The sequence below is a fragment of the Nyctereutes procyonoides genome, unplaced genomic scaffold (genome assembly GCF_905146905.1).
Source record: "Nyctereutes procyonoides isolate TBG_1078 unplaced genomic scaffold, NYPRO_anot_genome, whole genome shotgun sequence".
NCBI lineage: Eukaryota > Metazoa > Chordata > Mammalia > Carnivora > Canidae > Nyctereutes > Nyctereutes procyonoides.
In genome coordinates this window covers 4,601,772-4,619,907 of record NW_026575124.1, presented here as the reverse complement: position 1 = coordinate 4,619,907, position 18,136 = coordinate 4,601,772, and the positions used below count along the sequence as shown (strand labels likewise).

The 18,136-nt window shown below is 45.8% G+C and overlaps 1 long non-coding RNA gene across 6 annotated transcripts; it reads left to right on the top strand.

Annotated features, from left to right (window-relative positions):
* Nucleotides 1–7,872: 7,872 nt before the first annotated feature.
* On the top strand, nt 7,873–17,188 carry LOC129517410 (uncharacterized). Of its 6 annotated transcripts, XR_008666001.1 has the most exons (5): nt 7,873–8,094; nt 9,685–9,740; nt 12,240–12,393; nt 12,544–13,581; nt 14,768–15,065. It is a non-coding gene; the product is annotated as an uncharacterized LOC129517410 (long non-coding RNA). The 6 variants fall into 6 exon arrangements; XR_008665999.1 differs by lacking the exon at nt 9,685–9,740; XR_008665998.1 differs by lacking the exon at nt 9,685–9,740 and having other exon boundaries at nt 11,264–12,393.
* The last annotated feature ends 948 nt before the right edge of the window (nt 17,189–18,136 follow it).

Genomic DNA, 18,136 nt, shown 5'->3' with positions numbered 1-18,136 from the left:
TCGCCTAAACGCCCCGATTCTCAGTGTAATCATCTGTAAAATGGGAATGATAATAATTCCAATTCAATATGATATTGTAAAGATTAAACTGGAAAATTTTAAGACTACTAAGAGTTTGGCAAGAACATTAGAACAGCGGGAACTCTCAGGTACTCTGGTTAGAGAGAAAACTGGTACAGCTACTTTGGAAAACAATTTGTTATTACCAAGTAAACTTGAATGTCCGTATACCCTATAACCCAGATATTCCACTACTAGATATAGACCCTATAAAACATGGGTACACGTGCACTAGGACACATGTTTAAGAATGTTCAGAGTAGCGTTGTTTTCAACTGATACAAACTAGAAAGGAAACAGATGCCCATCAGCAGTTGATGGATACGGCACCGTATATTCATGCTACAAAATATGTGCAGCCATGAAAATGAACAAATTGCGGTGACAAGCAACAACATGGATGACTCTCACAAATAATAATACGCTGAGTTAAAAATGTGAGGCGCAAAAGCATACACACAGTTCAAGTGTCCTTATATGAGACTCAAAAACAGGCAAAGTGGTATTGCTGAAGGATGCATATGCCGGTACAAAACCGTGATGAAAAATCAGAAAGTTAATATAATGACTAATTCATTAATATTAATTAATTATGAAATACAAGATAGTTATCTTTGGGGAAGGGATAGGATTGTTGTTTTTTGGTTTTGGGTTTGTTTTTTTTTTTTAATTTGGTACAGGATTGTGATAAAAAATGGACACACAGTGGGCTTCTGGAGTGCTGGGCAAAGTTCTTTTTTTTTTTTTTTTAATAAATGGTGGTTACATGGGCATTCCTATATGCCACATTAGTCATTAAAATGCACATACATCCTTTATACACTTATGAATATGTGTCATTTCACAATTTATGTATAAAAAAGATTTAATTAGGTTACATATGTGAAGTGATTAATAAAATGCCTAATGCACACCACGCTCTCAATAAATGTTATCTATTGTTCCCATTATCTCCCATCTCTAGGTCAGAAATGATCTGTGCCATTCTTTCCCTACAGCAATCACTGGAGATTTGGGGGTATGTGTTTAATAACCATTTACTGACTCCCTACTGCGTGCTCCACACTGTCCGGGGAGAGATGAAGCACACGGGCCCCCGCAAGCTGCCCACTGCAGCGACCCGGTGCGCCGAGACCGCTCCTGCTTTTCAAACCATCAGCTTCCCTTTCCGCATACCTGGGTTAAATGTCAGCTTCTCAATGAAAGTACAAACGGGGGTTTCTGTCCAGAAGGAAACGTCCACCTGAAATCACACCCCCGTCCCGACCAACTGCGTCGCTGCCCTGATGGGGGGGGGGCTATCCCTTCACTTGGCTGTAGACACTCAGGCTGCCCACATCACACCTGCCACACCCTCAACGTGGCAGCGTGGCAGGGAAAAGGAGCTGCGGCAAAACCATCTCCCGGGTGTGTGCCCTAGCCCCCCACTCATCCCTTCCCACCCCAACCCCACCAACCCAGCTTAAGGGCACAAAATACATTATGACCCTGGGCCTTCGTTTACATGTAACAAACAGAGGTCAATTTATTTCTAAATCACTTTTTTTACGGCTCTATTGAACTATTTGCCACATTATTTATACGTTAATGGGCCAGGCCCCTCTGGGAAGCTCCCCATCTAATAAATAACGTGCCAAATCATTAAGCAAGGTGATAAAATCAAAGCCATTTAAAAATACATCAACCTGCGTTCCCTTCCAGTGAAATAAGCTCCAGGGAACCAGAGAAGGGAAGGGGGAGAAAATACCTTCCATTACTGAGTTTTGTCAGGTGTAGGGGTTTTACTGTGGGGGGTTGTTGGGGGAGCGGGTGTTTCTTGGGAAGGGGGGAGGGTACAGGCTTGAGATAAAAATCAGAGCTGGGAGACCTAGCTAACCTGGCGGCTTACCCATCCCCCCAGCAGCTGGGGGGGGGGTGGTAGAGGGAAGGTATTACAATGGGAACGGTTGTGAGTGAGCTTCAGGCAAGAGGAGGCAGGGCCACGGGATTCTTCCTCCACCTGTCACTTGGGGGTATTGAGTGTAGGCAGGGAAGGCCACCGGGGCAAAAGAAGCTATGCCCTCTGGCTGACAGTGTGGGAGTTAAAGAGAAAACCCATGGAAGGCCTTTACCTTTCTACCAGTATCCCATTACTATGATTCTTATGAATCTCAGTATTTGTAATTGATGTGAATCACAGAGAAGAATAGTAATAATAACAATTACTTTGGCTCCCCCCACTCCTCACCCCTCACCCCAAAGGGCTCACCATGCCCTTCTTCAGCAGCACTCGGAAAACCTGTGCAGAGCTAGCACAGCAGTGCCAACAAGAGAACATGGGGTGAAAGACGCAGCCTTGAGCTCCCCAAGCACTTGACCCTGAGCCTCTTCCAAGTGATCCAGAGAAAAAAGACACACGGGAGCCCAGTGGTCTATCCCTATCCTGAGCCTCCCTGTGGGTAGACCCCTGCCATAGGAGCTGTAAGGAATGATCCAGAGAGATCATGCCCTGGTTGATGGGAAAAACAAGACCTCCTCCCCAGGACTCTGACCCCAGCTGGAAACCTAAGCAGCAGTACAAATGAAGGAGGTACAAGTAGAGTATCTGGCACAGAGGGCATTCAGAGCAAAGAAATCACCTGTGGGATTGGGGAGGTTTAAATAAATATTAATGTCCTGAGCAAACAAACCAAACATTGTTTATTTTACTCCTTACGAAAGCCCTTGAAAGATAATTTACAGATTCAGAGAAATGAAGAGAGTTCATCAAGTTCACACAACATGTAAATAGAGGGCTATGGTTTGAATCCAAATCTGTTTGTCTACAAAAGACTATATTCTTTTGATTAAATTATCGTGCCAGTCATCACGAGCCTTAAGGTGAGTTCTAAAGAAAGAGACACACGGATAAACTAAGAGAGAAGAACGAGCAGTGTTGCCAAATAAAATACAGGATGCCTGTGCCCAGATACAGCATGAGACAGGCACTAAAAATTATTTGTTGTTTCTCTCCCTCCCTCTCCGTCCGCCATCCCTTTCTCTCTCTCTCAAATAAAAAAATATTATTTGTTTGTCTGGAATTCTAACTTAATTAGCATCTTGCATTTTTGTTCGCCAAATCTGTGTACCCCTAAGGCAAGCAATTCTTAGACCTTGAAGCAAGGCAAACGGCCTGGGTGCAGGCTCGGAAGTGAAGGAAAATAAGGTCTGCCGGGAAGAGGAGCCGTAGATTGGGCAGTGGGTACGGCTAATCCCTTACTGGGAGGTCAAAGGCGAGGGAGATGATGATCAGAGTTAGCGGCTAGAAAGGTTTTGAAGAATGGAAAGCTTTGACTTGATTCGAGGGAATAGGAAGTCTTTGGTTCTAAGCTTTGAGAAATAGTCTCATGGGATTTAGAACTGGAAGGTACTTCAGTGTATCTTTTGGTCGTAAGGATTCCGTAGTTTTCCAAGCACTTTTGCGTGTGCTATGTGACCCTCACATACCCTGCACGGTGGACGAAAGGCTGGTCCCTGCTTCCGCCACTGCTCCTCCTCTTCCTGCAAGCTGATCTCTATCCTTCCCTCCACCACCAACGTCCTGGAAGGCACTGCCCCCCAACTCTGCCTCTCTCCTGAAACTCTTCACAGGGTCGCCAGGGCCCTGTGCAATGGCTTCGTTTCATTCTTCGCTCCCCTTTACCTCTCTTTGGCATCCCACACGGTTGACAACCCACTCCGTCGCTGATACTCTTCATCTCTGGCTCTCTTCCTACCCCTCAGATCACTTTCTCAGGCTCCTTCACTTCACTCTCATTCTTCCATCTGTCCCCCCCCACACACACACACACCCTAAGTAGGTACCCCCAAGTTTCCATCCTGGGTCTTCTGCTCAGGTGATTTCATCCACTCAACTTTCAGTCACTGGATTTGTGCTGATGACTCCCAAATCGGCATCCCCCACTGGTTTCTAGATGCTAAATTAGGATTTGGTTTTATTTCATGATTTTTATTTTTTAAGTAACCCCTACCCACTATGTGGGACTTGAACTCACAACCCCAAGACAAGAGTCACATGCTCCACCGACTGAGCCAGCCAGGTGCGCCTAGGTTGGGATTTTAAATGCTCTCCCATTGCAATTCACCCTCTTACTGCCACAAAATCCAGCCTTTTTTTTCACTCATGAGTAGTTCCCCCATTACTTACGTGATGAACTCCAACTCCTTAGCAGGCTTGAGCATAGTTCATACAGTAGGGGTAAAATTTGGTCTAGTTCAGGAGGTTGGTAAGCTTTTCCTGTAAAGGACCAAACAGTAAAGATTTGAGGTTTTGCGAGCTGCATGTGGTCTCTATTGCACATTCTTCTTCGGTGTTGTGTGGTGTTTTTTTTTTTTTTAATATAAGCCTTTAAAAATGTAAAAAAGAGACAAAAAATCATTCTGAGCTTGAGGGTCATACAAAAACGGGCCTTGGGTCATAGTTTGCCAACCTCTGGTCTGGCGCCAGGCCTCCTGAGTCCCAATCTTGTTCTGTTTTCCTTGCTTTAAGAAGTTAAAAGCATATATGTATGAAGAATTCACAGGTTAAAAAAAATGCCTTTCACATACATTATTTTATTTGTTCTCTCTTTTTCAGACCCCACGGGATTTTGTCTGTGCCTCTCTCATGGAACACCTCCAGTTCACAATTATTATTCTATCAGGCTGTTTTTGAAGACAACGATTATCTGTCATTCGTTATTTTTTTTATTTTTTATTTTTTTTATTTCATTGTGCAACCAGCCCAATGTGTTATTCGTTAACAGGCACTTTCAAATGTTTGTTGAATGAATTAATAACCTAGTTTGAAATTTTTATTTAAACAGGAAATGTGCAGAAAGCTGGTGTTGTTCTTGACTGTAAGGACAGCCATGGGGATGGGAAGAAGAAATGGGACTGTTGAGAGAAATCCCACAACATTCAGGTCTCTGCTTCCACCACTAGGAGTTACACCTCTGCAAGAGTTGAACTGCCTACGACTCTCCAAGAGTAAACCCAAGCTATTTGGGAGTGGTGGGGTCTCAACTGCTTCACTTGAGCACCAGAGGTCTCTAGGCCTGATATGAATGAAACCAGAGAATCAGAAGGGACCTTAGAGGCTCAGCTTCCTGCCTCTGGCTATAGTCAACTCCCAGGTACCTGGCTAAGGCAGCACAGCTGTGACACAGCCCTCACCAAGTTCAGTAGAGAAAATAAATAATTTCTTTGGACTTGTTAATGCAGCAATGTTTTTATCTTCCAAAAACATATCTATGTCTTTTGAATTGTCTTAGGGATTACATCTGGTTGGGAAACAAAGGAGAGGGTAGCCTTGATTAGGAAAAGGTATTAGATGAGAGTCAACACTATTCCTGCTGCTAATCGGAGGCCTGGGGTTGGGATAAAATCACTGCCTTTTGATATCAAGGCTTCAATAAATACTTATTAATAAATGTATTGACCTACTCCTTTTGTGAAGCTTTGTTCTTCTCTACCTTCCTACCTCTTCCTGTTAACTTGTGTATTTGGAAGGGGCTAACAAAGAATTCCAGACATCTGAATTTGGGGACTTCAGAGGCACATTCGATAGACTGCAGCAGAAGCCTCGAGCTTAGGACACTTTCCCGACAAAATATCTAGGTTTAATTCAACTCGTAATGTCAGTGGAAAGGGCGCAGAGGTGCCTCCACTGGTGGCCATCAGCCAGGGTGCTCTGGAGCCTGCAGTAGGCAGGGCCCGCACACAGGAAGTCTAGAGCCTAGAGCCGCCTGCCTATTGCTCACACTCAGTTCTTTGCACGAGGAGCAACACAATATCCAACTGCCGGCCCCCTGCTCTTCTCCCAGGAGGAAGGTAACTTCTGTGGTTCATAGAACTGTTTTATGCAAATGTTCTATGTTCAAGAAATAACTGTCAATTCATGACAGCGTGAGTCAGAGAATGGTTGATAGGGAGAGCTGTAAACAAAGTGGAGAGCCTTGGTACTCAACATGTGGTACGTGGGCCAGCAGCATGGACATCACTTGGGAGCTTATTAAAAGTATAGAATTTGGGGGCTCCTGGGTGGTGCAGTTAAGCTTCCAACTCTTGGTTTCAGCTCAGGTCATGATCTCAGGGTCGTGAGATAAAGCCCCGCGTTGGGCTCCCTGCTTAGCAGGGAGTCTGCTTGAGATTCTCTCCACCCCTCTCCCTCTGCCCCTCTCTACACTCACTCGCTCTCTTGCTCTCTCTCTAAAATAAATATCTTTTTTAAAAATAAAAGTGCAGAACTTTAGGGGCCCCTGGGTGGCTCAGTCGGTTGAGTGCGTGACTCTTGATTTCGGCTCAGGTCATGATCTCAAGGTCATGTGCCTCCCCACCGGGAACCCTCCCCGGCACCCTCTCGCTAGAGACACACCGCTCGCCTCTGGCAGCGACAAAAATAAAGAGGATTACATCATTTGTTACAACAAAATGGTTATTATAGTAATAAGTATAATTAGCATTAGACAATTACAATAATAACACATTTCCTTGCTGCAGAGGTACTTTTTTAAAAAACAGGTTTATTTAATGCCCCCCCTCAAACCCCCCCCAAGAGAAAACAACTCTTTTCATGAAGGGGAGAAGCCTCTTTCATTCTGCTCAGATGCTATCTTAATGAAGGAACATTATTGACAAACCCCATAAAATGGGAGCAGATTCCCTTGGAGCAAAATCTCTTTTACTCTCTCTCTCTCTCTCTCTCTGGTTTCTCTGGGGGGAAAGAAAACCTTGTGCCTCTCTTTCGAGGGATTAGAACAGGTTGTGGGATAGAGAAGATGAAGCCAGGAAGAGGCAAAAGACAAGAAAACCCGTCTCCAACAGCTAGAGCTTAAGATCCGCTGTTGCTAGCTCTCGGCCACCCCTTCTCCCGGGTTGGACAGCCCAGGAAGGGAGGCAGGCCGTTCAGTCACCACAGTGAAGAAGGGTTTCGGGTCATTTTCCGAGTTCCATGGGCACAGCGGGTGCCTAGGCTGACATGCCACAGAGGAAGAGATTGCAAATGGAATAAACAGCAGGGCATGATTTTACTCCACGTGGACATACCCAGATTAGATGCTTCCACTAAATCTGGTTAGTTATCTTCTGCTTTTTCCAAAAAGACTGGGGAAAGCTTATGATAAAATGCCAGGCAAGATGTTAAAATTAGACAGATGAGAAAAACAAGATACCCGCAGACATTTCTTTTTTTTTCTTTTCTCTCTTTTTTTTTTTTTTTAGATTTTGTTTATTTATTTGAGAGAGAGAATGAGCACAAGCAAGGAGAGCAGCAGAGGGAGAGGGAGAAGCAGGCTCCCCACGGAGCAGGGAGCCCTGTGAGGGGCTCCATCCCGGGACCCTGGGATCATGACCTGAGCTGAAGGCAGACACTTAACCGACTGAGCCACCCAGGTGCCCACACACAGACATTTCATAAACGTGTTGATATATACGTAAGCACATGTGCACTTCCCATACGTGTGTACAAACGTAGACAACCTAAGATACAGACCTGCTAATCTGTATAAACATTGACACATACAATAGATATGCGGATATAGTCCTTGTGCATGTCTACTAGACCACCCCCATATGCACATCACCCTTTCACAATAGACACAGCCCTGGACATACCATCACTTTGCAAACCCATAGATACCTATAAAACGTGGTCACGTGTCCACATACGTGTGGAAGTATACATTCACAGAAACACAGTCATACACACAGACAGGTGGGTACAGACTCAACACATGCACACACGCACAAACAAACAGAATATAAATCAAATGAGAACAGCTATAAAGATAAGCGTCTCTGCTCATCACTCTTATCTTCTCTAAATGACAGTGCCCAGAGGCATGAACTTAATCTAGGGCTCTAGCCCATCACACCCAATGCAAGAGAAGGCAAAAGGTGTGGGCCACCCACTAGGGAATCTGTCTGTCTCCAGGGCCAACCACGTATGTGTGTGTCTTGTTCAAACACCCAGAGATTTCAACTCCGCCGCGGAGCGCTGAGAGTGAAATGTGTTGACCTACTTTCCCAGGACTCCAGGTAAAGCTACTATTTCCTCTCTCTGACATTTAGTGTCTGGTCTGCTGCATCATACCACCCAGACGAGCCTTCCGCCATTCTCTGAATTTTCAGCCAGGGAGGCTGTCCCTTACACCAGGGATACTCCCCTTCTCTCGCCTACCCCACCAGCAGAGAATATCCCCTTTCCTCTCTCGGTATCACTGCTTCTCTCTTCCAAGGAGCTTCTCAGATCTTTCCCTTAAGACGTTCAGCAGCACGTGGAACAACCATGTTTTCTTTCCCCAAATAGCTTTCCTTTCCTATAATGTCTAAAATGCATTTATTCCAGCTGTCTTTAGTTCCTCATTGGTTTAATGTCTTATTCTATTACTTGTCTGTCTTTTATGAGTATGTCAAGATACCTATCTTGGTTTTTATAAGATTTTTTAATTTATTTATTCATGAGAGACACAGAGAGAGAGGCAGAGACACAGGCAGAGGGAGAAGCAGGCTCCCTGCAGGGAGCCCAATGCAGGATTTGATCCCAGGACCTTGAGATAATGCCCTGAGCCAACGGCAGACGCTCAACCTCTGAGCCACCCAGGTGCCCCTCTATCTTAGATTTTAAGTTTCTGATTCTTAGAATACTGAGCCTACCTGTGGATGCCTTTGCACAATGCTGACACTGATGGCTATTTTCATTCTGTCTCCACTCTATCTTTAGATAGGCCCTGTCTTGGGTGTTTCAGGAAGATATATAGAGAAGAAAAGATATTACATCCATCTTAGGGGTTCCCAGACTGACAGTAGGAAAAGACATTAAGAAAGAAACGGTGGAGGGTCTCAGTGGCTCAGTTGGTTAAGGAACCGACTCTTTTCAAAAATATTTTTCTTATTTATTTAGTTGAGGAAGAGAGCATGTGTGTGAGAGAGATCACAAGCAGGGGAGAGAGATAGAGGGAAAAGCAGACTCCCCGCTGAGCAGGGAGCCCATTTGGGGACTTGATCCCAGGACCTTGGGATCATAACCTGAGCTGAAGGCAGATACTTAACTGACTGAGCCACCCAGAGCCCTAAGGAACTGACTCTTGATTTTGACTCAGATCATGGTCTCAGGGTCATGGGCTCAGTGTCTGGCTTTGAGCTCGGTGCAGAGTCTGTGGATATTCTCTCTCCCTCCGCCTTTGCCCCTCCCTCCACTCCTATACTCTTACTCTCCCTTTCTCAAATAAATAAATCTTTATTTTAATTTTATTTTTTGTTTTGTCTTTTTTTAAAAGATTTTATTTATTCATGAGAGACACAGAGAGAGAGGCAGAGACATAGTCAGAGGGAGAAGCAGGCTCCCTGTGGGGAGTCCGACATGGGACTCGATCCCAGGACCCTGGATCACGCCCTGGGCCGAAGGCAGGCACTAAACCGCAGAGCCCGGGCTGCCCTTGTTTTGTTTTTATTGAAGTTCGATTTGCCAACATACAGTATAACACCCAGTGCTCATCCCATCAAGTGCCCTCCTCAGTGAAATCTTTATTTTTAAAAAAGAAACAAACAAAAGAAAAAAAAAAGTCTATAATGTCAAAGCTAAAAGAAGATTGAGGGAGAATTTAATTCAGACTCCTTACTTTCCAGATAAAGGAATGGAGGTCCAGAGAAATGAAGTGACTTGCCCAGAGCCACCAAGAAAAGTGAGTGGCAGAGAGGGAATCAATTCCAAGTTCTCGTCTCCTAGTCTAATATTCCTTCCACAATTTAAGCATTTCCCAAACTGAATTTCAGAGAATGCTCTTGTCCCCAAAACTGATAAGAGGTTTTTCGTTAAAAGGGGTTCTGTGCTCCTCTGATGTCACCTATCATGTCGGCTCTTGGAGATTGAAAATGAATAGTAATATGTTGAAGTTTTCGAGAAGTCCTGTAGTTTAAGATTTCAGCCTGTCTAGTCTGATGTTTCCAAAACTGAGCTAATCATGTAATCATTTTTAAGAAACCCCTATTAACACCACATGGGACATGGGCATTCTGAGGGTTACACAGTCTAGGAAACAATGGGGAGGGTCTGAGTTGCGTTTCTTCTAAAAAGAGAGGCAAAGAGCTGAGCAGAAACGTGAGCATAACATGGTCTCCCTTTCTGTGGAGGAAAATGTGAAGCAGGTGTTGATGAAAAGCAAGTGGGAATATCCCAGGAGGTAGAGATGACTACTCCAGAGGCTTAATGGAAGGAGATGGTTAGGGCTCAGAAACCAAGTTCCCCCAATGGTGGAAAAGGAGAGAAAAGGTGTTACTACTACTAGCTACCACTACTATTATAACAAAATGCCAGGAAAGGGGATTTTGAGTCATTTAGTCAGAGGTAAAAGCGCCAGCATTCTCCACAGCAAGAGCCAGCAAGCCCCCATCATGAGAAAAGAGAGCCTCATACATAGTAGGCATTCAACAAATATTTGTTGAATGAATGAGTCCGTGAAGCAAGCTGATTTGCCTCAAGCAATGGAGAGAGCCTAAGCCAAGTGAATTTGAAGTTACGGATCGTCTTCTGCACCTCCAGGGAGGATTAATTTTCTATGGAAAGAAAAGTAGGAACATATGACCAGGGAAGCCCCATAAGCACCGGCTCTCTTATTTCCATAGGGTCTGAGGGATTTTTCCGGGCAAAGCCCAGCAATAGAACTGAGTATAGTTGTGGAGGGAATGAGTCAGGTTGAGCTGTTTGTTTGTTCTCCAGGGCAGGGCATTGCAAGAGTCAATAAACACACTGGAGCCTCTTTGACTGGGCCTTGGAGCAAGAGATCAGCTTGTTTGTTCTAGAGAATTTGAACTTGGGTCAAAATGGCTCTCAGGGCCTCCCTTCCCTGAGGTGGAGACCTCCAGGCTGCAGCTGAGGTCATGCACTGGGCAGCCAGGTGCACCACCTAACCATGCGTTCCACAGGGGACGTTCCTTTCACCAAGCTATTTTTTTTCCTTCACGACATGCCATGGCCACACCAACCTGCCACCTACTAGTTGTGCAGACGTCTTACTATTGAACACAGGCCACAGAATTGTTAACAGCCTCAGACTAGGGCCCTGGCATAGGCAAGCGGGAGCACAAAGTTGGAGTCCCAGGACTGGAAAGCACCTTCTCAATGACACGTCAAACGCCTTCCTGTCTCTAGCACAGCCACCCACCTTAGAGTCAGTCTCGTCTCCCTCTTTCCTCTTCCCAAATACAGAAGAGATTGAACTTTCTCAGATGGTCCAATCCCAGCTGTCATGAGGCCGCAGCAGAAGATCCCCCCGTGTGCTCCGGGCCTCGCCGTGGGGAAGCTCCTGATCCGCGCTGGTTGGCGGAAGAGACCAGGAGTATCTACAAACTTCCCCCCAAAATGCTTACTAAGCAACAAAGCAGCAAGTACAAACCAACAATCGGGCTGAAACGAGGAAGAGCCGAGAAGCCCTAAAAGACGAAGAGGCTGGCTGGGGAAGGGTTCCTGGAAGAGGGGGTACAGGCCGCAGCTGGGCTGGAGGAGAAAGGGGCAGAGGGAGAGAAAGTGAAGGCCTTCCAGCCTGAGGAGGGGACGGGGGAGGGACATTTCCAAGGCCAGAAAGGGCGCAGCATGGACAGGAGACCCGGAATAGAGAGGAACACAAAGGAACCGAGTAGAAGGAGACCCCAGGGCAGCCTTGCAAGTAAAGCCAGAGTCTGAAGTGACAGGTAAGTAAGTTGTCGGGGGACAGTATCGAAGATCTTTGGGGTGTGAGTCAAAAGACATGCGTTCTGTCCTGGATCTGCTACCGTCTCAGGTACCACAGGCCTTGGTCTTCCCATCTGTAACATCAGGCCATTGGCCCAGAGGACCTAGAGGGTGGGTCCCTTGACCCACCCAGAAAACTCTGGCTCGACGCTCAGCGACGGGAGGCAGCAAGGACCGCGTGGCCGTTCCTCCACAAATCCATTTAATATTTTCCCCTTATACAAGACAAGTCTAAGTTCCCTTTATCCCTGCGACTGAATTACAACTTGAGCATATTTACTACGTCAAAGATTAATCCTCTAAACCCGGCAAGCTCGCTGGTTGAGCTGCAAGGAAATATCTCTATAAAAAGAATAGACTCTATAAATTATTGGTCACTTACCTAGGGTTGTTACTAAATTATTTTAAAAGGATATATATTCTGCTCCTACACTCTCACTTCTGTCTCTCTCAGACTAATTGCTTCCTGAACTAGGAAGGGTGTCCAGGCAGAGACCTAGGAAGTTTGATATATTCCGGATCCTTCAACTGCTGGGATTCCAGATGATAAATAAACTGCACAGTGGAATTTGAATCAACCTATTCACAGACTAGAAGGGAGCAAGGGGGTAAGTCATTGAAATTGCCCTCTGTTGTTCCCTCCTAAGCATTCTATGCAGTGTAACACTTCGTCGGCTTTAACTGGGAAGGTGTCAGCTTCTACCTCAGGCCTTATCATACTGGATTTTAAATGTCTATTTTTCTGTCCATCCCCCTAGACTGCTGGCTTGTTCATCTTCGAATATGACCCGCGCCTGTGACTAGCACCTACCCAGTACTTGTGTATACACTGGTCAGTGCATGAATGTGTAGATTAAGAATGGTAATCTAACTAAAAGGACTTGATAGTGTCTAGCCTTAGTCTTATGCGACAACAACCACTCACCCCCTTCTGCCTCCTGGGCCAGTAAATGACACCCCTTGCATCTGAGTTAGATGTCTATCCTTCACCCCCTGCCCCATGTACACCTGCCTCACAGCTCTGATCATGCTGTACTATAAATGCTGGTTTACTTGTCTATCTCCCCACCAACCTCAAGCACCTAAAAGGCAGAGAGTTTGTCTTACTCATTTTTGCCTCCCTTGTCCAGAATGGTAGAGATCACAAATAAGGCATTTTGTTGAATGAATCCAACCAAGAAGCACACTAACTTATCTTTCCAGTGTTATGACCAAAGAAAGAATCTTTTAGGAGGATGTCAAAGGTCAATCCCTATAACAAAAGATACACCCATAACATTATGTCTACTTGACCAAAGGAGAGGCTTGCAGAAGCAATCATACGGATATTCTTTTTTTAAAAAGATTTTATTTATTTATTTATTTATTTATTTATTTATTTATTTATTCATGAGAGACCCAGAGAGAGAGGCAGAAACACAGGCAGAGGGAGAAACAGGCTCCATGCAGGGAGCCCGATGTAGGACTCGATCCCCAGACCCTGGATCCCGTTGAGCCAAAGGCAGGAACTCAGCCGCTGAGCCACCCAGGCATCCCTCACGTGAATATTCTAATTCTCCAACATGTTTCAGAAAAACAAACATAGTCTACACCGGACAAATTATCTCGATATTTATTCACCTCTAGAACCTTCAGAGTCTCCGTTGCACTCTGAGGGGTGTGGAATGGAACAGAAAGTGCAAGCACAGGCTCTGTCGTCAGGGACACCCAGACTGAAACACATCAGCGAGGATGAACAGAAGGAAGCTGAAAGACATTAATTCTGTACAATTAACCAAAGAAAGGCGTCAGACAAGGTAAAGCTCTGGGGTACTTGGCTTGGGAAATGAGCAGGGATGGCCGGTCCTTCATATTTTGACAAACTGCCCTCCCACTGGCCCAGAAGTGCTTCTGAGGTGCATGAGGAAAGCACAGGCCATTAGGAGGATGAGGAAGGGACTGTCTAGTAGTTTGGGGGAAATCAAGCTGCTGAAGTGCAATACAAAAGAATGTTCATATTCTCACGTATGTTTTACAGGGAAAGAATAAATAGACCAAAAAGTCATTAGACATGGTGGGCCAAGGAGAAGGGTGGTGAGACAGGATGATCTCAGGCCTGATTCATAGGGTGTCCTGAAATTCTTCTGAAAGCATAGGGGCTCCCTGAGAGAGATTGAGTATGAGCTAATTAATGGACTGGAAGACTAAGATGACAAGACTCTTGATGATCCATAATGCGATCTATGCTCCTAAGTTGCTCTGCAGCTCCATCTTCCCACCTCTCCACTAAGGCCATTTCCTCTAAGAATGACCTTCTCCTTTTCACATTTGCCTCCTCCAGGAAGCCTTCCAGAAGTAATGACCACCCCCATGAGCTTCCCCACACACAGCTATATGGAGCATGGCCACACTCCGTACACTACTCATTCGTTTCCTGGCCTTCTGTCACTAACTGTTGACCTCTAGGGCCTCTAGAGAGTGTAGTCTGTCTGTAGGCACTCAGAATCGAAACCACCTTATCCTCCTTTGTGAGGTTTGTTCCCAGAAGTTGTTCATGGTAGGAAAGCGCAGACTGCCTGAAGAAGACAGCCATCAGATGGCTCCATTCCCCGCATCACAGAGTCTGCAATGGGCTCCTCTCCACACTAAAGTTATGGTGCAGGAGTTATGGCTTTCCCTGTAAAAAGTCATTATAATTATGAAAAATGTCTATGGCTCTTTCCACCGTTTAGGCAAAGCCTCTGGCTGTCCCGATGAGCAGAGATTTAAGATCCTGTTCTCCATAAAGATGGCTAGATAGCCCCAGAGATAGATGTGTTAACGCCTAATTGGTCATTGTTGAGTCATCAAATCTGTTTCAGACAGCGGGACTGGACAATCCTGACTGATAAGGGAGGGCAGCAAACAGCTTGGGAGGAGGGAGCGAGGGATCACTATAGTAAGCTCTCTTTCTGCACCGCCCCCCACCCCCGCCTTCACTCTTCCCTTGCTTCCCTTGCGCAGGGCTCCTAACAGCAGCAGCTTCCAGCTCTCCCAGAGGGAGCCCCATCAACTTCTCAGCAAGGCAATGCTCCCTCCAGTCTACACCTAATCTCTCGGCTGAAAGTCCAGTTGCTGCTGCTCTGGCCTCAGGAAAGGCTAGTATTCTCCTGTTCTTGAGTTTCAACACCTGAAATCCCCACCCCCACACCGCCCATCAGCATTCTCTCTCTTCCCTACTTCCTCTATCTTCCCCCTCCATTCTGGACCTTTCTCTTCATTGTATTAAACATGACTTTCTTATTTATACCCTTTTATCAAAGCCATGTGACTTTTTAAAAGACTTTTCTAGAATCCTTAATCATTGCAATGAGTATCACTTAATTCAGAGTCGATGAAACATATTATTCGAACAATCGTCATTTTTGGCGGCAAACGATGCAGAGATGGAAGCCAAACCCCAAGCACCTGTGACTTGGAGGGAGGTGAGCAAAGAAAATGGCACTATTCACAATTTGGGGCTTTAACAGCAAGTTAAAAAAGGACAATCCATGGTTAAAGTGAGATTTTTAAAATGCTAGAGTATGTGACATCTTCATTTCAGGCTTTTAAACAGAAAAGGGCACCATTCATGTCTAAGAGGATTTTCTAGCAGGTAAAACTAATTCTTTGGGAAGATGGGACAAAGTAACTTCTCAAGGAAAATCTGTGCCTCTTCTTCCTTTCCAAGGAAAATGATTGGCTTTGTGGACACAGTAAAGGAAAGGTGTTCATTCCCAGAGTAAAAATATGGAGGATGCGGGTAAGACGGGAAGCAGCGGAGGCCCTGGTTCCGTGCCAGTGACATGCCGGCCCGCCCACCCCATCCAGGTGGCTACAGGAGCAATGGAGCAGCACCTCCATTTGGGTGACCCCTAAGAACTTTGCCATCTTTCACTATTATTGAGGACTAAACCCACTCCTCTCAGGCAGAAAAGTGGGGCATGATTGCTGCTGTGGATGTACTCACTTAGGAGGACATACTCCCTAGGGTTCCCACAGTGTCTGTCTCTAGAGCGCTCCCCCACTTCAATCATCCAACTCAGATGAAAATTCTCTTCATTCAGAACCGTGCAGAGAAGGTGGAAGGTCTCCACCACTTCTCTGGTTTGACATGTTTCCTCTCTCTGTCTATAAATTTAATATAACTCCTGAGTGGCTTTAGTCAGAACCCATCTTTTTTCTCATACCTACACAGAGAATTGGTTTTTTTTTTTTTTCAGGCTCCCATGCACCAACCACTGCCCTCTCCTTTCAGTCCTGGAGACTGAAAGTCAAATGAGGTGGTCATCCTCCATCCCCAAGTCCCAAATGCTCCTCCAATCCCTCTTGAGATACAGACGCTGGAAAGAAGGATTTGGTGTCTGTTGCTCTACACTCCTCAAAACCACATCACCTCCTCAGGAACGAGCATTTCAGAGTTTCCTGAGCTTTCTCGGTGCTACCTGTCCAGCTACAAAGGGAAGATGGCAGATGGTTAAAGGAACCTTGCACATACCCCATCAGAATCCAAGGCAGATAAAACAAGGTAATTTGCCGTTCCTCTGAGAGCCTGGTGCTCCCATGAGGGACAAAGGAAGCTGGATGTCCTGATCATCTAGAGTAATTGCCGCCGCCACCACCCTGACAATAATAACCCCCCCAACCACTGACAGCCCTTTTCATCTGAAGGATCTCAAAGCACTTAGCCGCCAGGTGCTCATTAAGGCCTCTTGGATGAGGTTGGCTTGATGGGTCTGAGGCCTTGCTACAGACGGTCAGGGTCAGGGGGTGACTCAGAGAACTTAGGGAGCCAAATATTGCAGAGGAGGGGGGCCCATCAGCTTCCTACACGTGGGAAAATGAGCCTCCTTGGCCCAGGTCTGGTGCCGACTCCAGGGGAATGAAAAGGAGGCTAGCTCCTCCCCCAGCAGTCTGCAAGCAGGGTCATGCAGAATTAATCCAACACAGAGCTCATCTACCCCAATACCAGACAGGACTGTTTACTCCCCCAAGAACTGGTGGGAGGCATGGGGGTGTAGCAACGAGGAAAACATCTCTGAAAGGAGAAATGCGGAATAGCTGAAGAAACACTGCCTCAATCAAGAGAGAGTCTAAGGAGGGTGGTTCTGGGATACTCAAGTCTTAAGAGTGGCCCTGGATGGCCAAACAGGGAAGGGCTTCATTTTCCTAGGCCTCAAAAGAGGCAACATCAGTTTTTCTACAGAAGTAGCCTATGTACAAAGTCTGAATGCAAACCCACAGTGTGTCCATCAGAATGTGATTTCTGGGGATCCCCGGGTGGCGCAGCGGTTTGGCGCCTGCCTTTGGCCCAGGGCGCGATCCTGGAGACCTGGGATAGAATCCCACGTCGGGCTTCCGGTGCATGGAGCCTCCTTCTCCCTCTGCCTGTGTCTCTGCCTCTCTCTCTCTCTGTGACTATCATAAATAAATAAAAATTAAAAAAAAAAAGAATGTGATTTCTGTTAACTGGCAACTGGCAATCCTCTCTCCTGCCCGACTTTACAGCCTCTGTAACACTACGCCAAGGGATGCATGGGTCAAGTGAATTAAAACATCCCAACCTACCTGCCCAGTTCCACAGAGATCACTACGCTGGAGTGAAGCCAAAATCATTTTGAATGGCTCTTTCTGGTATAGACCACAAAGCCTGTCTTTAGAAAAATGGACCACAAACTAACTCTGTGGACCAGTTGGCTGGGTCATTAGACAATCTCGGAAAATCACATACTCTTTTCACTTCCTTTTGCTACTACAACTACCACAGCAAAGATTAAAAGGGCTTTTGCCTGGTGGCATATGCGGCTTATACAGAGGCAAATCTATATCCAAAAATATACTTTAAAATAATGGCATTTTTGGTTACAATATGGAAATGCATAAGTGGAAAGGCTGCATACCTGTCTTGACCCTTTAGATGACCCAAAGCCAAATCACTCTGGTGAAAACTGCTAGAATTTCAAGTACAGGTCCCTTCAAGAAAACGGCCTTTGGTGTGCTAACTTTAATAGTCCCAAACTGAAGAAAGACAGTAGAGTCACTGAGTGGCCTATGGACTTGGAGGAAGATGACTCCCTGTGTATCAAACTTAAAGAACCAATTGCTCAGGAAAACATGCCTTGAGGGAAGAGATGGGGTCTGCTGATAGCTCCCCAGCTTGCCTCTGGAACCAAAGCCCAGGAGTCCCCAAGAAATCCAAAGACCCCTGGACCCGTCTTGCTGCTGAAAGTTTCCATTTCTCCAAAACTCTGCAATCAGAAGAAATATTAGAAATATACTCCTTTTATTTAGTATAGTCTCAAGGTCATTTCTGTATTCTTCTGTCCCAAAATAGAACCCACCCCCACCCTCCAA